The following is a 23,965-nucleotide window of genomic DNA, read 5'->3' on the forward strand; positions in this document are numbered from 1 at the left end:
GCGGGAAGGGTGAAAGGTATGGAAAACCCAGAAGTCAGGAATTCTCTGCATGCTTTCTACAGTACATCACCAATCAGTTAACTATCTGGAAGCCTGTCTGATTGGCAGGCTTGGCTTCCAGTCAGGCAAGGTGCCAGTTGATGAAGACTGCAGGACAAGGAAAGTCAGTCTTTGGGGTCGGAGGGCTGAGGTGGAGTTAAATCTGAAAGGGTTGATCCCAGTGGCGGGGAACGCAGTGTCAATTAGGTGAGTTGCTGATCCTTGGGTCGGATAGTTTGATTGGAGACATGGCAGTTGTGGGAGAAGCTGACCTAAGTGGGGTCAAAATCAGAGACCTATGGGGGAGGTTGTAGGTCTCACGGTGTGGGAGATCAGAGTCCTGGAGTAGAGGCTGGAGGTCCCCTGGGGACATTGAAGGCCTTATGTTGGAGGGATCGGGATGGTGATGGGGGTTGATGACAGAGAACCCATGGTGGGATAACATACCTTGAGTGGAAAATTGCTGGAAGGGTTCTATTGTGGAGGGTGCTCAGACATGTGCCTGAATTCAGAAGCAGGTGCAAATGCAGTTAGCTCCTGAACTGCTTGACCCGAGACTGCAAACTTTAGAGAGTTGTGAACACAGCCCAGGCCATCACACAAACCTGCCTCCCATCCATTGACTCCATCTACACCTCCCGCTGCCTGGGGAAAGCAGGCAGCATATCAAAGACCCCTCTCACCCGGCTTATTCACTCTTCCAACTTCTTCCATTGGCAGGAGATATAAAAGTCTGAGAACACGCACGAACAAACTCAAAAACAGCTTCTTCCCCGCTGTTACTAGATTCCTAAACAACCCTCTTATGGACTGACCTCAATAACACTACACCACTGTATGCTTCACCCGATGCAGGTGTTATGTAGCTACATTGTGTACCTCGCCCTATTATGTATTTTCTGTTATTCCTTTTCTTTTCGTATACTTACTGATCTGTTGAGCAGCTCGCAGAAAAATACTTTTCACTGTACCTTGGTACACGTGACAATAAACAAAATCCAATCCAATCCACCAAGCCTTCACCTTGCTGGGCTCACTGATATTCGGGAAACGTGCAGTCAATCAGAGTTAAATTAGAAAAGCTGAATGACAATAAGTCTCACTGACTCATTATCATATTCAAAGTTCCAACTCACTTCTTTTCCTCAGTTAAAACCAGAAGTCAGCAGTATGGAGGTGTGTAAAGAAACCACTTTACCAGGCCTTAACCACTGACATGTCCCAAACCCGTTTGTTTATTTTAAGGTTAAAATTCAGCCTTTTATTTGTCTTTCTTTACCTGATTGGATCTTGAATGACCTACTCTAATTTGTATTTCCTTCTTGGTCCTTGCATTGTTTGTTTCTCAACCCTTCACTTTGACCCAATTGCTGAGCATGCTCACTCATGTGTCAGATGCTCGATTTTTGAGGGCATATCTGAGTAACAGAAGCCATTGACACATTGTGGATCATTCCATATTCATTTCCCTGCCTGGATAAAAGGTTTATATATTTTTGGTGAATCCTTGATTGTATTTTCAAAAAAGCTGAAAAGCGATCTTTTGTACTTTGACTGAGATAATTTGGGAATGTGTGGAACCATTTGAATTTACAGTGTTCTTTCGGTTTGCAAATTTCACAGTTAAAGGAATTGAAGGCGCGCACTGCTATTCCTTTGCATAGTTTTCAGTCCTTGATATGTCCTCAAACCGGGGGGAGAGATTGGGCATCAATGCTTCCCATTTTTCATGCTTGAACTAGGCAAAACAGGATGCAAAATCAGGCTGAGATCTCCCATTTCTGATTAACCATGGAAAAACAGCTCATGCAAAATTGAAACTGGTGACATTAGTCACACAGGGTGCCAGTCTGAAAAAGTCTCCCACAAACTGAGATCCTGAGTTGACCACATTTCAATATGAAATTTATAGGGTCTGAATTTGGGAAGGTTATTTATGTCTACTTTTTCCACAGTTAGACTATCTCAGCTTGAGATCCTTCAAAGGACGGAGGCCAGTAAAAAAAATATTAAAATACTTTTTTTTTAAATGCACTTTCAGGGTTGGAAGAACAGGAGTGTTACCTGGCCTGGGCTTGCCACAACCCACCCCATCCTCACATCTCCGATCTACTCATTCGGCATCACATCCCATCCTCCTCAAAGTACTTACCTGAGGTCCTAACCTGCCAAAATGCTGCAGCGGGCAGCTGCTTCCTAGAATCTACCTTGGTGGCTGTAGCTCGCAGGTTCAATATGGATGTGGCCTACTACTGATATCGGCGCCGGTCTCGCACCATAACAAAGAGCCGTACCAAGGTTTCTTTACCCACCTCCAAAATGCTTTCCCGCTGCCTGTTTTGGGCAGACCTCCATACTGACCCTGCATCTGAAAAATCCAATCTGAAGTTGGTCCTCCAGCTGCTATCCATGGAATTTTTAAATTGCAGTCAATGGGCTATGGTCTTGAAATGTGAACTGTTCTAACGTACCTTTACTGCAAGGGATTGATATCTTTTTCGAAGGTTTTCAGAAATATGCTTGTTGATTTGAATAGTCTCATTCATGTCTCACACATGGAAATAGCACTGTTACAGGTTTCAGAGGCTCTGCATGCCTCTTTCAGGCAGATACATGACAATTCCAGAACTACCTTCTGAATCACCATCAGCTTAAGGTACTTCCCCAGGCTCACTAAGCAGGTGACATTTGGCTTCAATTCCATAACAAGCTTGGAAGATGTCAGATTATTGGTTACTCTTGCAGCTGTGCAGAGTGGGTGTGGCCTAGGACTTCAATTTCATGGGCAATCTGCAAAAGATTTTATAAAGAGAGCATTACAGAGTATAAATTTGTGTGGACCATTTATAAATAAAGAGTTCTTTTGGAACTCTGATTCCTCTAATTGTGGCCTCTTGTGTATTTCCAATAATAATTGCTCCACCACTGGTGACCATAGCGTGAGCTGCCTCGTCCCCAAGCTCTGTAATTCCCTCCCTACACATCTCCACCTCTCTACCTCACTTTCCTCCTTCAGACACTTCTTCAAACCTGCAGCATTGATCGAGTTGTTGGTCATCTGACTCAATGGCCAAGATTCCCCGGCCCCTGTTTTCGGCGGATGGGAAAGCTGTTGGGGGTGCAAATCCAATGGGAGTCCCTAAATTGCTTTTACGGTGGTAGGATTTCCCATTCCCATTGCTCCCCCCCCCCCCCCCCCCCCCGCCCCCGCCCCACCCCTCTCCACGGATGAAGTAAAGAGGTTCCTGTCCAGGAAACCTATCACCATACATTTAAATATAACTGGTGGGCTTCTCCATTGTATCGACCCCCCACGTTAGCATTTGTGACCCCTTCCCTCCCCCTCCCCCCCTTTGCTGGTGTGATGTCCCATCAGCGGGGTTTGGGGTTTACAACAGCTTTTGAAAAACAGGGATCTGGCGAACAGTTCCAACCAGGGCCACACATGTAAGTACAATACCCGGGGGTAGAGGGTCATGCCTGGGCAGTAACCTGGGGCAGTGTCAAGGTGCACTGCTGGGGGAGGAAGAGCTTCCAGTGGGGTGTTTCCCATGTCCGGGAGAGGGAGACGTATTTGGGGTCGGTGCGGGGGGGGGGGGGGGCATTGTTTCCCGGGGGGACCTCCATGTTTTGGGAGGGGTATCCTTCTTTTCAATTTTTATTGGAAACCGAGGTTGCTGGTGGGTTGGATTTATTCAGAGCAGGCAATGAAGCCGACAGCCCACACATTGCTTTTCCCACCTGCCTTCACACTTGGTCAAAAAATAGTAAAATTCCGTTTAATGTGGCATCCGGTCATACTTTGCTTTATACTGCTCCTGCAAAGTGCCTTAGGATGTTTTGCGAAAGGTGCTATATAAATAAAAGTTTTTATTGTTGTTGTAAAATAAAACATTCTGATCTTATTGAATTATTGAGCATTTGATTAACCTTTTGATCTTATTTTCTCCGTTCTTTCTCAGACTTATTGTTTTGATGCCACGCAATGCTCTCGACTTGCACCACTTCCTAATTGAGGTGTTTGGGTGGAAAATTTGGCGATGGGGGGGATAATTTACATCTTTGATAGGGGCTGAAAACTGGCCATATCAGATTGGCCGAGTCTTATGAATTCAACCCAATTGCCCTTCACAATATGAACCGGATGGAATTGAAAATCTGGCAGGGCATGTAGAGGACTGATGATATTGGCTGGGGTGCATAGTAGACTGGCGTTGAATGGGTGGGGTATCGAACAGAGTATGTAACAGGTGGGATGTGCAAGAATAGAGAGGGCAGATGTCTGATCAGGCTACGTAACAGGCAGGGTACGTAATAGGCAAGAAGTGTAACAGGGTATTTATTGGGGTCTGTAGCATACAATATGTGGGCTGTGTACGAGTGTGGATGTCTAAAAGGGACATATGTCAGAGTGTGTTATCCGCAGTCAATTTGATCTGTCAGTTTTCTGCCTGTGCTAATGTTGAACGTTAACGCATTGAAACATTGATATCATAGATTGGATGGTCTGAATCTGGGATGTGCAAGCAGGTAAACCACATTGACTTCAAGCCCATATTCCTGTGTGAAATAACTAAACTTATCTTGCGCCCAAGGTGGCTGAGATCATATCACACCATGGTCGGGATAGGGCTGTGATTGTGATGCTGTAGAGATAGCTGACCAACACAGCACAAACATGAGTGAAGAGTTCAGAGGCACTATGAAGCCTGGGTCTTACTTTTTTTTAAAATTTAGAGTACCCAATTACCTTTCCAATTAAGGGGCAATTTAGTGTGGCCAATCCACCTATCCTACACATCTTTTGGGTTGTGGGGGCGAAGCCCACGCAGACACGGGGAGAATGCGCAAACTCCACACGGGCAGTGACCCAGGGCCGGGATTCGAACCCGGGTCCTCAGCACCGTAGGCAGCAATGCTAACCACTGTGCCACCGTGCTGCCCTTCCTGGGCCTTACTTAAATAGAAGTGGTGAGCTGCTGGTGCAACTTTCTGCTGCAACTGTTCTATTTGAGCCTACTCTATAATCATAGCAAATGAACAGCCAGGGGAGGCAGCAGCCCAGATGATCTTGTCATAGTATCCACCCATGCACATCATGAGGTAAAAACAGGCAGTGACAGACACCCAGGTTAGCCAATCAACATACAGGACAGAACACAACCAATCACCAGACAGAACACCAGATGGGGGCTTCCTACTATAAAACACAAGAGGCATCAGCACTCCGCCTCTTTCCACTGGTGACAACTGTAGTGACAGTCAGGGTGTATATATCAGTCAGTACCTTCTACACGTGGATCAGAGCTAGCCTGGTCTAGTAAGCTAGAGTTAGTACACTTAGAGTAGTAGAGAGTCAACCCACAGCCAGCTGTGTGCATTGTTACAGAAGTTCAATAAATCGTATTGAACCAACGCCTACGTTTGGTGTATGCTTTACAGTTCATCTCCATCCTGTTGCCGTCCGTGTTACCCCAGGCTGAATAACACAACAGAGCTTTCTCAGGCCAGACTCTTATTGTGCAGTCTAACTGCTCTTCCTGGCTCTACAAATGTAACTTATTCAATTGTGTGGGGCTTTTACTGTTGTACTGTCGGTAAAACTGATCAGGGAATGTATAGCCCATAATGCGCTCAGTTCTGTAGTAAAATGGTGAACGAGATGTTACATACATTGTCGGACCATGATTTGCATATTAAAAGGGACACATGACCAAAACGGAGTGGTGATGGTGTGTTACAGATCACTCAGGGAGTCCGAGTTGCTATGGCGACATGCACTTTTATGTGCATGCTGTGGTCTGGGGCTATGGTAGAGGTTCCAACTTTCTTTTGATCGCATGAACAGTCAGGAATCTTCTCTTCTTACTGCCTGCCATATGTGTGTTGGAAGGATTTGCGAGCTGATAATCAACCTGTGTGGCCATAGTATGAATGCACCTACTTTGACCATCAAGTCTCCAGCAGTTTCTCGAAGCAAGGACTACCGCACAGCCCGTGGCAAGAGCTTATGCGTAGAATCTTTTAAAGTGGGAATGCTCCTGTGCTGCAGCTGCCACATCATTGTGGCAAACCAAAAACTCTTCTGCTTTTATACAGCCTGTCATAGACGTATTGGAAGGATTTACAGATTGACAATCAACCCGCTTGGCCGTGCCATGAATGCAACTTCCTTGGCCATCAAACCATGGGGTGGAACTCAAACCTGGGGCTTAGGTCTCAGAGATACAGGAACCATATTGACTGCACCATAAGGCCTCAAAGCAGGGAACCTGCCTCTTTGAAAATGAAAGAAGCCAGTATGCGGATATTAAGAGACTGATAAGCTTATAACTCTCATTTTGAGGCCATCACTGACTTCCATTGATAGTTAAAATACCAATTTAACATATTAAAATTGGCCCTCATGCAAGGGGACTGCCACACTCCAAATCTATTATGTATTGGCTGTGCAGCACTCTTAGATTCTGCATCACAATACATGTTACTATGGTCCTCAATAGGTTAAAGCTATTAGGCAGCAGGATAGGAATAGCCTATCGTCGCATTACAGGCCATTAAATCATTATGATATCTTGGTGACAGTTCCAAGCAAAAGCACTTCAAACACTACTCTCAGTTCATCCCGTGCTCCCACTGCCCACTTGGACCTGATCTTTTCTGGGATCAAATCCAAGTTGGCTTTATCTGTAAGCTGGAGACTTTGTTTAGATAGGAATCATTTGCATTTGAGCCCAGAAACAGTTGGAACTTTACAATATGCAAGTGGACAACTGCCAGTCTTACTAATTCTTTTCCTTTTTTATTTGTTTTCAGAGTTCCCTGTCCTCTCCTGATGGAAGGACTGATGCTTGTCAGGTAAAGAACCAGCAGTTCTCCAAGACCTTTTCAAAGTGTTTATGGGTGAATCTAAACCGCTCGAGTGGTGGTGAATTGTTTAATCATACAGAGTGCCACAACTAAACCTAAATCTCTCCTTATCTCAACCCATGTCCCACCAGCACTGATTGTATAGTGCTAAGATTGGAAGGAAGAAAATGTTTTCCTCTTGCCCAGAGGCATTGAAAACAACTTTGGCACCACTATCAGTGTCCTGCCGAAGTTCAACTAACTGAGAAGACTGAGAGATTGATAGAACATAGAACACACAGTGCAGAGGAGGCCATTCGACCCATCGAGTCTGCACCAACCCACTTAAGCCCTCAGAGGCTTTTCTTTCTTTTCCACACTCAATGCCACTGATTGGACATTGATAGCAGCAAATTGCATAAAAATACAACTTTGTAGGACAATAATCAGTTGCCCTGAGAACTACTCTCGGATCATCCTGTGCTCCCACTGCCCATTTGGACCAGATTGCAGTCTGAGCATCTCAGCTTTTAGGAGGGCAGTACGGTGGCACAATGGTTAGCACTGCTGCTTCACAGCTCTAGGGTCATGGGTTCAATTCCAGCCTTGGATGACTGTATGTGTGGTGTTTGTACTTTCTCCCAGTATCTGCGTGAGTTTCCTCCGGGTGCTCCGGTTTCCTCCAACAGTCCAAAGACGTGCAGGTTCAATGGATTGGCCATGCTAAATTGCCCCTTCATGTCTAAAACGTTAGGTGTGGTTACTGGGTTATGGGGATAGGATGGAAGCGTGGGATTAAGTAAGGTGCTCTTTCCAAGGACCAGTGCATACTCAATGGGCCAAATGGCCTCCTTCTGCACTTTAAATTCTATGATTCTAGGAAGAACATATTGATCTCCCTCATATGTCCAGATAGTCAAGATACAACAGGTAAACGAGGAATTTCCTACCACTCTGATCAGGGTTCATTCAGGTGACATTGAAAATTATTCTAAAACTTCCCGAATTATTAGAACCATAGTTTAGTTAACCCTTATTCAAATGTAAACCAAACATTCAAAAAGCCCAGATACGTGCTCCCAGCTCGGGTGCGCATTTCTGGGAGAACTTTAGCTCCGCGAACCCGACGTTTAAAAATGGCTGCCCAATAGGTCCCAGGGACGGAGTGTGGGCTGCATTAGAAGTGGGAGTGGGTGAACTGGAAGAGGTGAGGAGGATGACAGATGCAGAGGCAGGCAGGGCAGAAGGCCACTCCGACACTGTGTCCAAACCTTAAAAATAAAGATTAAAACATGAAACTTCTCTCCAGCTCTCACTCCTTAAACCCCAACACAATCCCCATGCCCCATGGGTTGCTCCCATGAAAAATCGTGCCATATATGCCCCCAGCTACCCATTAACCTCTCATGCCTTCTATGCCATACTATGTCCCACCATCTCCATGACCCTTCAAAGCCGCTACACCAACTCATGCAAGCCCATGCCCCACCCCACACATCACGCTTTGCCCTTACACCTACCATGCTTTCTCACTTTGTATGGCTGTAAAATCCAATGGAAGCATTCACGTTTATGACATCAGAGGGAGTGAAATAGCAAGCAATCTTTGTTTTAACATTCCAGGCATTTTGTTTTGTCAAAGATTCAAGGGAAAGACTTTTAAATACCATGACAAGTTGATAACTCCCTTTGATAGGGACTTTGACAGGTGACTTCGACAAGTCTTGACAGTTCCATTGAACTTGACAGTTCATGGGTTTCGGCAGTTTTTATGGGCATTTATGCCTACTTTTAACAATTCCGAAGGACATCTTCCCTCCCCAAAGGTGTCCCGGGACCAGATCCAAAGGGATCTGGCTATCCTGACTATCCAGCCAAATCCATTAATTTCAGCCAAGCTCTCACCTGGTATGATTTGCAAGCTCTGTGTTTCAGATTTGAGGGGAGCGATTTAATCAAACTGAAAAAGTCCTGCACAGAGCGCGTTTAGCTGGGTGTTTCCCAGTGTTGGCAGTGCCGAGAACAATCTCGCTATCAAACGGTACTTTGCTTCATTTCATGGCCTCAGTAAGGACGTCCCACCAAAGCCACACTCAAGTCTGTCATGCTGGCAGTGCTACCTGGGTCCCTTGGACACGCGGGTGCTACTGCCAGGGTGCCAGGCTGGCAGTGCCAAAGTGCCGGTACACCGTGTCCACGTTTCTGGAGACTAGTGCTAACTGGGGCTTACTTGGGGTCTCTGAGGCACGGGGGTTCGATCACGCTCCTTGGGTAATTCCACGAGTGCATATTCAAGTGCGTCTTACTGCACACTTTAATAAACATATCCAGATCGCGACATCTTGCTAGATCCCGTTAGATCTCTTGAGGTTTCTCGAGAGATTTACTGGCCGTGTGCAGTCGGGCATAGTGCAGCCATTAGATTCCACCCGAGATTGTCCAGTAATTTCTGTTTTTATGTCTGCATTTCAAAGTCCTGGCTTAACCAAATCCCACTTCAATGGAGGCAGCTGGCGATTTCAATGGCCAGCTACCTCCACAAACCGCGCATTGAGAGGAAGTCTCTAGTTTTATGTACAAGGCAGGCGCTGCCCCCAATCCTGCCCTGCAAGAGGAGGTAGTGCTATGTTCGAGGGCAGGACTTTGGATTTTTAGACATTTCCACTATTTTCACCATGGCTGCGAGCCTCTCCACCGTGATGAAAATCTGAGTTTTGCAAATATTTAACCCAAATAATCACACAAAACTTTGTTAACTACGATAGAATCTGGAATCATTGGCAGCGCTGCTGATATATAGGTGCTGCTACCTCTTGCCAATTTTCAAAGACGTTAGGCGTGGGACTAGGAAAAGCAGGCAATGGGAATATTGCTACAATTCTTGCATTTGATTTGTAGAGTTCAAAATTTTTAGAAAATGGTATACTCTTAGTCCTTGTTTTTCCTTCCCAGATTAACTACCTTTCACTTCCTGACATTAAATTGTATATATCGCCATGTATTCCTTTGTCTATGTCTGTGAAGACTTTTACAATCTTCCTAACTCTTTGCAAAACTTTATAGAATTATACTTTTGAGTCTTCAGCAAATCTTGACATTGTGTTCCCTATACATAGAATTTACAGTGCAGAAGGAGGCCATTCGGCCCATCGAGTCTGCACCGGCTCTTGGAAAGAGCACCTTACTACTATAACTACGTTCAAAAACTATCTTTACATACAGAGAACAAAAGTGGAGCTACTACTGATCCCTGGGATATCCGGGGTAGATTCTCTGTTTCAAGGACTATGAACCCACGCCATCGTGAAAACTGTGACCTTTTACGCTGGAACAACTGGCATCGAAAGGCCATGGGCGAGATTCTCCGCAAATGCGGAGAATCGTAAAGGCTGCCGGGGGTCAGGCCGTGACCCACGGCAGCCTTCACGGCCACTTCCGGGGCCGATTCTCCCCCCCGGGCGGGGCTAGGAGCAGGGCCCTGTGCGTCACGGAGGCGCGGCCTTGACGACGATTGTCAAGGCCGCACGTCAAGTGTCACGGCGGCTGACGGGGCCGATGACGTCAACTGCGAATGCACAGATTGGACAACGCCAACCCGCGCATGCGCAGTTGCGTCTTTCTCCTCAGCCGCCCGGCAAGACGTGCCGGTTTGATCATGCCGGGCGGTGGAGGGGAAAGAGTGCGTCTGTTTTGGACGCTGGCCCGCGATCGGTGGGCACCGATCACGGGCCTGTCCCCTCCCGAGCACAGTCATGGTGCTCCCGTGCCAATCGGGCCTCTAGATGCCCCAAACGGGTATCTGGCACCAGTTTCATGACGGCAGCGAGCAGGTGTGTTTGCTGCTGTGTTGAAACGGGCATGAAGGCCCGGCCACTCGGCCCATCGGCCTCGGAGAATCGCCGCTCGCCGTAAAAAATGGCGACCGGCGATTCGTGGCGTGGTTCGGGCATGGGGGGGGGGAGAAGAGCGTGAGGGCATGAAAAATGCTATTCTCCCACCCGGCGTGGGGGGCGGAGAATCGCGCCCCATATATTTACAGCCCAGCAGGATGCTAGCAGGGAAACCTGCAGCTCTAGCTGCAGATACGGGCCCTGCACTTCCGGGTCAGAGGCCACGCATTCGCACGGCGACAGCCTCCAGTGGAGGTGCCATGCTCCATGGCGGACTCAGACCCCGGACCGCCCACCCAAAAGTAGCCCGGTCACATATGAGGCCCCCCTCCTGCCCTCCGATTGGCCCGTCCCGACCATGGCTGAGTCACGCGAGTATCCCGAGCGACTGCGACCATGTTAGACCCACGCCATCGGGACTTCGGCCAGCCGGGGATGGAGATTAGCGGGTCGGGCCTCTGGCAATGGCTGCAGATAGGGGATCCACGGCGCGGCGTACTGAGTACGCCCCTTTTCGGGGGCCGGGAAATCGAGAAACCGGTGCCGGTCCAGATTCCATGCACGGAAATGGATTCTCTGCCCCGCCGCCGGACTCGATTTTGGCGTCGGGGTGTGGAGAATCCAGCCCCCTATTTCCAACCTTTGTCCAATCTGAGCAACATCAACTATATATTTCTAAACCATCAATCAACTTTCAACCCATGTGGTTACTTTTTTTTATACCACATACATTCTAACAAGCTTCTGGTAAGACACATTATTGAACATCTTCCGAAAATCCCACATCCACTGGGCTATCTTTGCTATCATCACTTCTTTAAAATAAATGATTACATTTGCCAAACATAACCTGCCTTTAAGAAATCCATGCTGGCTGTCCTCAATTATCTGATGATTCTTTAAGGGCTTCTTAATTTTCCCTCATAGAATCATAGAATCCCTACAGTGCAGAAGGAGGCCATTCAGCCCATCAAGTCTACACCGACCCTCTGAAAGAGCACCCTACCTAGGACCACTTCCCCAACCTATCCTTGTAACTCTATAATCCCACCGAACCTTTGGACACAAAGGGGAAATTTAGAATGACCAATCCACTTAACCTGTACATCTTTAGACAGTGGGAGGAAATTGGAGCACCCGGTGGAAAACTACGCAGACACTGGGAGAATGTACAAATTCCACACAGTCACCCAAGGTCGGAATTGAACCCATGCCGGGGCGCTGTGAGGTGCAGTGCTAACTGCTGTGCCACCATTCCACAAATTTAGCATTTTTCCATAATTGATATTCGATTAAATGGTCTACAGTTACAGTTTAACATTTTCTCCCCTCTTGATCCAAGATAGTATACAAAGAAGGCTGAAAGATTGTGGCTTCTGCTACCTCTCTCTCACTTCTTCCAAAAGCCTAATCTGCCTATCATCAGATCCCAGGGGTTATCCAATTTCAGCTACTAATCATTTTCAGAACCAATGCCTTTCCCAAGGTTTGTTTGTCCATTGTTTCCATATTGTTGTCAAGTGCATTAATGTTCTTACTTCCACGATAAGATGTAAAAGTAATTAAAATATGTCTTTAATTCTCAAATCTCTGATTGTTTTTTGTGACTTGTATTGGCTAGTTTATGGAAAGGAAGATTAGGAGGGTCAATGGTTTGAGGTGGCATCAATTGGCTCCCCATTTCAGCTGCCTCTGTTAGTCACAACAAAGGATTTCAGAACGTTTCTCGTGAATGCCTTTTCCAATCCAAATTTATTTATTTGTTAACAACAAGCCAGGTTTTCTTGACTCCTCACAAAAAGAATATGTTTATTAGTTACTAAACCTGCAAAAAACAGTAAAGATATGATAACACACACAGATCAGAATGTAATGTAATTAGAAGTTAAAAGAATAGGGGCAGCATGTGGCATAGAGGTTAGCACTACTATCTCACGGTGCCGAGTTCCCAGGTTCAATCCCTGCTCTAAATCGCTGTCCGTGTGGAGTTTGTACATTCTCCCCCCACAACCCAAAGATGTGCAGTGTAGGTGGATTGGCCATGTTAAATTGCCCCTTAATTGGAAAAAATGAATTGGGCACTCTAAATTTGAAAAAAGAAGTGAAAAGAATATATGATAAGTCCATTTGGTTGTCCATGAGGCCTAGTTTTTTTTTGAATGTTGGGGCCGTTTGAGGTGAGGTAGTTTCCCAGAGTTGAATTGAAATTCCGGCACTGCACTTGGCTGGAGACACTCTTGGCTTCAGAGAGAGAGTCTTCACTGCTTTTTTCAACAGTTCCTTTCCAGATTACTTTCAGATGACAGCTAAATGCACTGAACACTGCAAAGGCTATGGGTGCTGACAATATTCCGGCAATAGTACTGAAGACTTGTGTTCTCAAGCTTGCCTAGTCAAGCTGTTCCAGTACAGCTACAACAATAGCATCTACCAGCCAATACAGAAAATTGACCAGTTATGTCCTGTGCACAACAACCAATACAAATCCAACCCAGCCAATTACCACCTTAACAGTCTACTCTCAATAATCAGTAAAGTGATGGAAGGAGTCATCAACAGTGCTATCAAGCAGCACTTACTCAGCAATAACCTGCTCACAGACACTCAGTTTGGGTTCTGCCAGGGTCGCTCAGCTCCTGACCTCATTAAAGTCTTGATTCAAACATAGACAAAAGAGCTGAATACCAGAGATGAGGTGAAAGTGACTGCCTTTGATATCCAGGCAACATTTGACCGAGTATGGCATCAAGGAGCCCTAGCTAAACTGAAGTCGATGGGAATCAGGGGGAAAATCCTCTGCTAGTTGGAGTCATACCTGGCACAAAGAAAGATAGTCTTGGTTGTTGGAGGACAATCATGTTGGCTCCAGGATAACACTGCAGGTGTTCCTCAGGGTAGTTTTCTAGGCCCAACTGTCTTCAGCTGCTTCATTAATGACCTCCCTTACATCATGTCAGAAGTGAGGAAGTTTGCTGATGACTGCACAATGTTCAGCACCATTCATGACTCCTCAGATACCGAAGAGGCCCATGCCCAAATGCAGCAAGACCTGGACAATATCCAGGCTTGGCCTAATAAATGTCAAGTAATATTCATCCACACAGGTGCCAGGCAATGACCATCTCCAACAAAAGAGGATCTAACCATCACTCCTTGTCATTCAATGGCATTATCATTGCTGAATCCCCCATAACCAACCTCCTGGAGGTTACCATTGACCAGAAACTGAGCTAAATGAGCCATATAAATACTGTGGCTACAAGAACAGGTCAGAGGCTAAGAAACCTGCGGCATCTCACTCATCTCCTGACCCCCCCCCCCCCCATCCCCCCCAAAGTTCTATCCACCATCTTTCAGCTCAGTAGGCTAGACAGCTGGTTTGTGATGCAGGACAAGGCCAGCAGCACTGGTTCAATTCCCGTACCAGCTGAGAATTCTGAATTCTCCCTACGTGTACCCGAACAGGCGCTGGAATGTGGCGACTCGGGGCTTCTCAAAGTAACTTCATTGCAATGTAAGCCTATTTGTGACAATAAAGATTATTTATTGACTTATTTATTTATTTACAGGGCACAGGACAGGAGCTTGAAAATTCAATAGTACTTCCTTCCTCCTCCCCCCCTTCCTTCCTCCGTTAGTGGGGGGGGGGGTGCGGCGTTAGTGGGGGGGGGTACGGCGTTGGAGGGGGGTAGGGGTGGTGAAGGGGGTAGGGGTGGTGAGGGGAGGGGGTTGGGGTAGGGGCAGCTGCGTGCAGAGGGGGGGCGACGGTGCGTTGGCCCCGGGCATCCGTCGCCCCCCTCCTCTGCACGCCGCTGCCCCTACCCCAACCCCCCCTCACCACCCCTACCCCCTTCACCACCCCTACCCCCCTCCAACGCCGCCCCCCTCCAACGCCGCCCCCCCTCTCTCAACTCAACACCGCAACCCCCCCCCCCTCTCAACTCAACGCCGCAAACCCCCCCCCCCTCTCCTCTCAACTCAACGCCACAAACCCCCCAACGCCGGGTCTGTCTCTCTCTCTCTCCCCCCCCCCCCCACAAATGCCGGGTCTGTCTCTGTCCTCCCCCCCCCCCCCAAATGCCGGTCTGTCTCTCTCCTCCTCCCCCCCCCCCCAATGCCGGTCTGTCTCTCTCTCTCTCCCCCCCCCCCCTCCAAATGCCGGTCTGTCTCTCTCCTCCTCCTCCCCCCCCCAATGCCGGTCTGTCTCTCTCTCTCCCCCCCCCCCCAAATGCCGGGTCTGTCTCTCTCCTCCTCCCCCCCCCCCCAAATGCCGGTCTGTCTCTCTCCTCCTCCCCCCCCCCCCCCCCAAACACCGGGTCAGTCTCTCTCCTCCTCCTCCCCCCCCCCAAAACGCCGGGTCTCACCACTTCCGCAGCTGGTGAAACTGACGCGTATCACGTCAGTCCGCTGCTGGCCCCTCCGGGAACGGAGAATAGCCGCCTAAAAGAAGGCCCCCACTCCAGAGTCATCTACACCAATTTTGCTCGCCGGAAATCGGCGTTACGACGGTCTGCAGAGAATTTCACCACCTGTGCGTATAATCTCTGAGGTGCACGTCAGGTACTCACCAAGAATCCTTGGGCAGCACATTCCAAGCCTACGACCACTACCATCTAGAAGGACAAGAGCATCAACTACCTGGGAACACCACCCCCTGAAAATTCCCCTCCAAGTCACTCACCATTAAGCCTTGGAAATATATTGCCATTCCTTCACTGTCACTGGGTCAAAACCCTGGGACTCCCTCATTAACAACACAGTGGGTGTATCAGGGACTACAGCAATTCAAGAAGGCAGCTCACCACCACCACCTTCTGAAGGGCAACTAGGGAAGGGCAATAAATGCTGGTCTACCCAATGATGTCCATATCCCATAATTGAATTTTCAAAAACGTATTTGAAGAGGGTTTGGGCTAGTATCTTTGCCAGCTATAAATTGAAATTGCAGTCATCCTGATCAAGGTGGCAAATGATTAGGTAGGTTTGCAGCTCCTGTGTAACTGCCTCCCTCTCTGATTTCTGAGAGAAATAAAACCCAACCCTGTGGATGTGTTGGGTGCTCTGGATCCGTGGAACACATACAGGCTACCAACACTTAAAATAGTACAACATTATTTTATTAAGCCAGAAACTGTTGAACATACTTTCACTGTGGGTTAACACAATGTTAGATTAAACTAAAGACTTGTGCCTATCCTAACCAGTCTATGCACTCAGCACATGGTGAAGATCTGTGCTGTAAGCTGTAAGTTCTGTCCTTCTGAGAGGCTGCATCCCGAATGAGCGGGAAAACTGATGCCCTCTGTCTTTATAGTGAGTGTGCTGTAACTGGTGATTGGCTGCGGTGTTGTGCATGTTGATTGGTCCGACTGTGTGTCCATCAGTGTGTATGTCTGCACCATGATATACTGGTGTATATTATGACACCTGTATTTTGCAGATTGCAGTTCTAGCTGATGTTGCAAAATCTGGCTACTTATTGTTTGAACACAGAGATCTTCCACCGAAGAGACTCAATTTTCCAACATTTCCATCATGTGTGCTTCCTCTAAGCAAGAGAGGAGATAAATCTTTTTTTTCATAAATTTAGAGTACCCAATTCATTTTTTCCAATTAAAGGGAAATTTAGTGTGGCCAATCTACCTACCCTGCACATCTTTTGGGCTGTGGGGCGAAACCCATGCAAACACGGGGAGAATGTGCAAACCGTGCTGCCCAAGAGAGGAGATAAATTACGCTTCACATGTATCCCAGTTAGGTTCCCTACATGGCTGTACCTCCGAGTTTCAGCTCTTTACATACAATTCATTAAAAGGCGAGCATGAAATGAAAATGAAATGAAAATCGCTTATTGTCACAAGTAGGCTTCAAATGAAGTTACTGTGAAAAGCCCCTAGTAGCCACATTCCGGCACCTGTTCGGGGAGGCTGGTACAGGAATTGAACTGTGCTGCTGGCCTGCCTTGGTCTGCTTTAAAAGCCAGCTCTTTAGCCCAGTGTGCTAAACCAGCATGTCAGTTAAAAAAAATACATGCTGATTGGCAGTGATTCATATAAAGCTTACAGGCACTAAAACTGAACCAGAAAGCTAACCCAAAATATTATGACTAATGCTTTCCAATTTTAGTTTTCAATCTGTTTCAGTCAATTTAACTGAAATTGCAACATAAAATACAATCTTGCAAATTAAATTTACTGTACCACTCAATTGGCAAAAGCATTTCTCCGTTCCAAAATAATTCTATATTTTTGAATTGTCCACAACTGCCACGTGAGGTTCCCGAAAGTTGTGAGGACACGCGCCCCACGCGGTCGGAGTTCGACCCATCGGAGGCGGAGCATCGGGGGGGGGCCTCGGGTGACGTCCTGAGGCCGTCCCGATTGCGTGCGATGTACTCCTCGAGTACGCTGTTTTTGAGGGGGCGGAGCATTGGAAAAACGGCGACGTCCCCGATTCCAGCGTAAAAATGAATTCTCCAGTCAATCGCCGAATACGATTTAGGCATCGGCAATCGGAGAATCCAGCCCCAGAACTGAGAATATGTGCGCAATTCTCCCATTTGCAGACTAAGTCAAGCGGGGAATCAGGATTGTTTCCTGTCGGCACTTTGAGTGAGGTGAGAAAGGTTTTTAACCAGGATCGAGCTTCATGTTGGCCTGGAGAGGGGCGGAACCTAAACCTGCTGACAGGATTGGGCTCCCCTTTAAAAAGGGCACTCTGATCTCAGAATATTGTTGCAGCCCCATCCAAATGGCTAGTAAGGCCCTCTGCCCCAATTGTTGACTAGTGCCCTACTTCAACTGGCATCACAGGAGGCCGTTGAATCCAGCTTCCAACCTGATAATTGCATTCAAATGAATGCAGAGACTTTACATATTCTCGCCGGGTCTGGGCAGGAAACCTCTCAGTCCTGGCGATGCAGGCCAGGAGACTCACAATGGGATTGATGCCCGGCCTGAACCCATTTTTGTCCCGGCACCTGATTCTCCGGGACATCATGAATCCCACCACTAGCTAGCAGACCCAGAGAATCCCCCTTTATATCTATTAGGAGAGGATGAACAAGTCTCTTCTTTCGCGAAAAGAGAAAGCTGATTGGTGATCTAGTCGAGGTATTTAAAATTATGGAAGAGAGGACAGACGTTTCCACTTGAGAGAAAGAGCAAAAGGAGAGGCCATAAATATAAGATAGTGGCTAAGAAATCAAACAAGGAATTCAGAAAAAGTTCATTATCCAAAGCGTGAAAAGAATGTGGAAGTTGCTTCGACAGGGAATAGCTAAGGTGAATAGTATAGATATGTTTAAGGGAAAGCTAGATAAGCATGAGGGAGAGGGGAATGGATTACGTTGATAGAAATAGATGAGGAAGGAAGCGAAAAGCTTCAAGTGGAACATAAATGATAGGAGGGATTGATGGGCTAAATGTTTCTGCATATTCTATGTAATCTATGTAAAGTATTAATATTTAATATATAATTACTTTCAGCTGAATGTATGAAGTTCCTAATGTTGTTGAACAGAACGCATTCTAATTATAAATCCTGAAACCTGAAAATTGAAAATCCGGGCATTAGGCATGGCTTCAGGATGTCCAGGCAGAAGAGTAGAGAAGTGGCTAACATTCTCAATATCCTCGGAGGGGAACTTTCAATTAAACTCACAGCGCTGCAATGCTGGGCCCCAGCCAATTGGGGCGCCCCATAAGGAGAAATAACTGTTGTGGTGGGAACACCAATCGGAGCCTTGGTAGCTCTAAATTTGCTGATAGGTTCATTTGAGTTTCTTGAGCCTATCAGCAGGGAAGACAGAACAAAATCGGACTCTGATTGGTGGACTGCCCTTTAGAGTGGGAAAACGGTTTACCGGATATTGAAAGGTGGTGGTGACTTACAGCAGTTCAGACATGGGTCTCCTGAATGGATGCAGTCCGGAGGTCTGAAGAAGTTCGGTCAAGTGTTGGCATCGTGTCTCAGGGAATCGGGGAACACCAGCCAGTGGGAAAGGGGCAACTCAACCAGAGCCAGGCAGGACTGGGAGTGAGCGGGCTGAGCAGCAACCAGCATATTCTTTCTTGTTGTTTTTGCATGTTGTCTTTTTTGGTGTCATTCATTTTGCTTTCTTTTTTTTAAATAAATATTTTATTGAGGTATTTTTGGTATTATAAAAACAACACAATAAACAATGCACATGAAACTAAACATAGTGCAAAAGCCGTCTCCCTCCCTTACAGGCCCCACCTTTATTAACCCCCTACTCTAAGCTAACCTAACCCCCCCCTCCCCCACTTCTGCTGACGATTAATTTTCAACAAAGAAGTCGATGAACAGTTGCCACCTCAGGATGAACCCCAACAGTGACCCTCTCAAGGCGAACTTGATTTTCTCCAAACAGGGAAAGCTAGCCATGTCTGATAGCCAGGTCTCCGACTTTGGGGGCTTTGAGTTCCTCCATGCTAATAGTATCCGTCTCCGGGCTACCAGGGAAGCAAAGGCCAGAACGTCTGCCTCTTTCTCCTCCTTGATTCCCGGGTCTTCCGACACCCCGAAAATTGCCACCTCTGTACTCAGTGCCACCCTTGTTTTTAACTCCATGGGCATGACATCTGCAAGCCCCTGTCAAAATCCCCTAAGCTTCAGACATGCCCAGAACTTATGGACATGGTTCACTGGTCCTCACGCACATTTTGCACACCTGACTTCCACCCCAAAGAATTTGCTCATCCGGGCCACTGTCATGTGAGTCCGGTGAACGACCTTAAATTGCATCAGGCTGAGCCTGGCACATGTTGCGGATGCATTGACTCTACTTAACGCGTCCGCCCATAGACCATCCTCTATCTCTCCTCCCAGCTCCTCCTCCCACTTGCGCTTCAGTTCCTTGGTCTGCGTCTCCTCTGACCCCATAAGTTCCTTGTAAATGTCCAAGACGCTCCCTTCTCCTACCCACCCTCTGGAAACTACCCTGTCCTGAATCCCCCTTAGCAGTAGGAGTGGGAAGATTGACACCTGTTTACGTAGGAAGTCCCGCACCTGCAGATACCTGAATTTGTTTCCCCTCGCCAACCCAAACTTCTCCTCCAGCACCCTCATATAGGAAAGCTCCCCTCTATAAACATATCCCCCATCCTCTCAATCCCTCTTCTCTGCCATATCCAGAAGCCCCCATCCATACTTCCTGGGGCAAACTGGTGATTATTACAGATTGGGGACCAGACTGATGCTCCCTCTGCTCCCACATGTCTCCTCCATTGCCCCCAGACTCTCAGGGCCGCCACCACTATGGGGCTGGTGGGGTACCATGCCGGCGGGAACGGCAGACGCGCAGTTACCAAATCATTTTGGTTTCTGATTGATTGCAGTGGCTTTTCTAACATCTTTCCCAAAAAGTTTGGTCGGTTTTTGGCAGTGAGCTACAGCTCATTCTCAATCCTTTTCACAATTTCCGAAGACTAACCCCCGACCAACACATATGCTTTGTTTAATTTGTCACTGCTTTTGAGTGACTTAGACAATCTGCTGCAGTTGCTTAAGGACGCTTCACTCAACAAAAGATTCAGAAGACCTTGTGAACCGTTGAAATCAAGACAGATCATCTCTGGTCAATATGAGACAATGAATTTGGAAGTCAAAAACACAGGACGTTGAAGGCAAGAAAAGAAGATAAAGCTAGGCAAAAGGACAGTTTTGCACTTTACTTTCAAAGATTTGAGAGTGCCCAAACTGCGCACTCATCGTCAACAACAACATCCACAAAAGGTTTTGGTGACTTGTCTGATGATTGCGACCTGCTGATTTCAGGAACTAACTCATCACCTGATAAACTTGAACAAGATGTGGACTTTGAAATAGGAATGGAACTACAAGATACTGCTTAAGCTTATTGTTCTTCTGCTGAAGTGAGGGAAGAACCCTACCCTAAAGACATTGCCTCTGGCCAAAATCTGTTCCACTGGGTATGATGGAATATTTTGTAATAAATAGACAAGAGAACACAGGTAACATGGAAATTTTGAGAAAAGAGTTTGGGTTTTGAGGCTGAAAACAGTTTAGAAGTCTTCATTAGCCCTATGGGTGGCATGGTAGCACAGTGGTTAGCAGTGTTGCTTCACAGCGCCAGGGTCCCAGGTTTGATTCCCAGCCATGGTCACTATCTGCACGTTCTCTCTGAACAGGCGACGGAGTGTGGCGACTGGGGACTTTTCACAGTAACTTTATTGCAGTGTAAGCCTACTTGTGACAATGAAGATTATTATTATTATTATTTTCTGAAGGTGAAGAGAAATGGCATTGCGGAAAGGAGAAATCGGTTGATTTTTTTCAGAAACCTCTTAGGCAGTCACTGTTATGTTTGCCAATTATTCACTGAGCCTAGTAAAGGGAAACAATCATTTGTGAATGGGTACATCTAACTGGAGAAATGTTCAAAGAGATATTGTTGATCATTCAACAATTGCAATCGTTCAAAGATGCAAATTATCTGGAAGAATTAATTCTGCGTTACTGGTTCAATTTGAAAAGGAGGTTCTCATTGGAGGAAAGTGCTGAGACGTGTTGACGCCACAGTCAAACAGCTGTCTTCTTCAGAACTACCTCGAAAAGAACATGGTGGGGATTCTCCCATCCCGTGGCAGAGTGTCCACGCCGTCGTAAACGCCGTTGCGTTTTACAACCGCGTGAAGGGGCCGCCCCAGGACTAATTCTAGCCCCTACAGGGGGCCAGCACGGCGCTGGAGCAGTTTGCTCCAGCTGCCGATCCCGGCACGGTGCCAACGAGGACATGCACAGTAGTGCCGGCACCAACACGCACTTGTGTAGTGGCCTCCTTCAACGCGCTGGCCCCGACGCAACATGGTGCAGACCGACACGTAGGAAAGGAGGCCCCCAGCCACAGAGGGGGGCCCGCCGTTCGGTGGGTCCCGATCGCGGGCCAGGCCACATCGGAGGCCCCCACGGGGTCGGACACCCCTTCCGCCCCACAGGCCGCCACCTGACCCTTCCACGCCGAGATCGCGCCAGCTCAGAGCAGGTTAGAACGGCGCCGGCGGGACTTGGCTCTTTTCTTACGGCCGCTCGGCCCATTCTGGCCGGAGAATCAGCGGGCCGGCCGCGTAGAGCGGCCCGTGACCAGCGTCCCGCCAACCACACCGCGCCAATGGCGCTGATTCTTCGCTCTGTGGCGAATCGCATGCCGGTGTCGAGGCGGCGTTGCCCGTTCGCGGGGATTCTCCGACCCGGCCCAGGGCTGGGAGAATCCCGCCCATGATGAGTCATCATTGTCAAGTCGAAGAAGTAATTTTATAGCCTGCGTTAAATATCTCCGTGAATTTGACAAACTTCTCAAACAGCATTTAAAAAGTTATCAAGATTGCGGCTCAGGGAAGACCAACTTTTAACACAGCAAACCTACGATGACTTCATTACTGTAATGGAAGAGCGACTCAGAAAACAATTCACTAACAAACTCAAAGATGCCAAATACTATTCCATAATAGTTGATTCAACTATGGAGGATTCTCTGTTCCTCCAGCCACGTGTTTCTTGGCGATATGCCATTCACTGCAGTGGGATTCTCTACTCCCCCTGCTTGCCAATGGGATTTCACATTGAAGGCACCACATGCCGCTGAGAAACCCGCAGGCGGGGGTGCACTGCCGGCAGAAACAGAGAATCCCAACGGATGGAGAATTCTGGCCCAGATGTGAGCCATGTGGACCAGTGGTGGTGAAGCTGTAGAGCGATTTCATTGCTTTGTCCAGTGACAATCCAACAGTTCTGAGTGCCAGGATATTCATTTCAAATTTAGGTATGGTCATCAAACAGGAAAATATTCAGGTCTGTAAGCAAGACTGACCAATGCAAGCCCCTGTGCATCATTCATCCCTTGTTCCAGTCAGTCCTTGAATTTAATGTGCAGTGCAGCAGCTGAATTGTGTGAGGCAGCCCTGGATTTTTTTTGGCTTTGTTTAAAAATTGTATGCCTCCTTTTCAGTTTCCATGCATCGGTGGAATATGATGCAACATCACTTGGAGCAAGCACATGGCCAAAAGAATTTGTGACACCAGGTGGTCTTTTTGTGTAGATGCTGTTCTGGCTTTGAGTACGAACTTTGTCGATATAAATGAATGTTTATCAGACTTCGCCACATCAACTTCAGAGAAACATGGTATGAAAGCTGAAAGAAAACCTTTTGTAGAGAAATTTGAAAAATACAAAATTGCATTTTTACTGTTTTGTGGAACCATTTACTTCAAAGAATGAATGTTGTCAGCAAATCGCTGCAAAATATTGATACAACTTTATTGAATGCTTCATAACTGTTAGCCTCAGTTAGAAGTTTGTCATGGAAGTTTGAAATGACTATACCTTAGAGGAAGCAGAGATACTAACATTAATAAAGAATTCAGGTCCCTCTGATGATGAGAAGCATACAAAACACAGGAAGTTAATTTTTGATGAAACTAGAGACAATGAAATCACTTGAAAAGGGAAACAGGTGATCATTGAGACTGTCAATGTTACTTGTGACACAATAACGGTGCAATTGCAGAATAGGAGTGAATCTCTGAAATAGACTGTTGAATTATTTTGCGTGCTTTTCGACAAAGGTTTGGATGAGGATGCTAAGAGTCGTCGCAGTCAGAGGCTGCAGTAAGAGATTAATTGAATTCTACCGAGAGGACAAAGACACAATTATTTTTGAAGATGAAGTGAAACAATCAATTAATTTCATTGATAATGATAAGGTCTGTGCTTCAGGATCACCAGTAGATTTGTACAGACTTGTACGTGATGGTTTTCAGGCAACCTTTCCAAATGTGGAAACCATTCTGAAGATCTTTTTAACAATACCTGTCACAAATGATTCTTGTGAACGTCCTTTCTCTATATTGAAAAGAGTGAAAGATTATCAGTGAAATACGATGAGTCAGTAAAATTTGACAAGTTCAGCAACACTGACAATTGAAAATGCATCCTGACAAGATTTTACCTACAATGATGCGATTGTTGATTTTATGAAGAAAAAGTGCAGAAGAAAAGCTATCTAAGTTGCCATGGATTGCAAACAACTGATGAAGCAAGAAAATCTAAAATAATTGTCCCTCTACCATGTACTCTAGTCAAAATTCTGTACTTCAGGAGAGAACATGTGCTGTTCTGATATAATGGCTGGTAGCCACATGCAGAC

The 23,965-nt window shown here is 46.8% G+C and overlaps 1 long non-coding RNA gene across 1 annotated transcript in view; it reads left to right on the plus strand.

Moving 5' to 3' along the window:
- The window catches only part of LOC119964141, a 46,166-nt gene extending 27,240 nt beyond the window's left edge, over positions 1 to 18,926 (plus strand). The window contains exons 2-3 of the long non-coding RNA XR_005460259.1: positions 6,856 to 6,897; positions 18,266 to 18,926. This is a non-coding gene — a long non-coding RNA (uncharacterized LOC119964141). The remainder of the gene's footprint in view (positions 1 to 6,855; positions 6,898 to 18,265) is intronic.
- The last annotated feature ends 5,039 nt before the right edge of the window (positions 18,927 to 23,965 follow it).

The sequence above is a fragment of the Scyliorhinus canicula genome, chromosome 4, assembly GCF_902713615.1.
Source record: "Scyliorhinus canicula chromosome 4, sScyCan1.1, whole genome shotgun sequence".
Taxonomy (NCBI): Eukaryota; Metazoa; Chordata; class Chondrichthyes; order Carcharhiniformes; family Scyliorhinidae; genus Scyliorhinus; species Scyliorhinus canicula.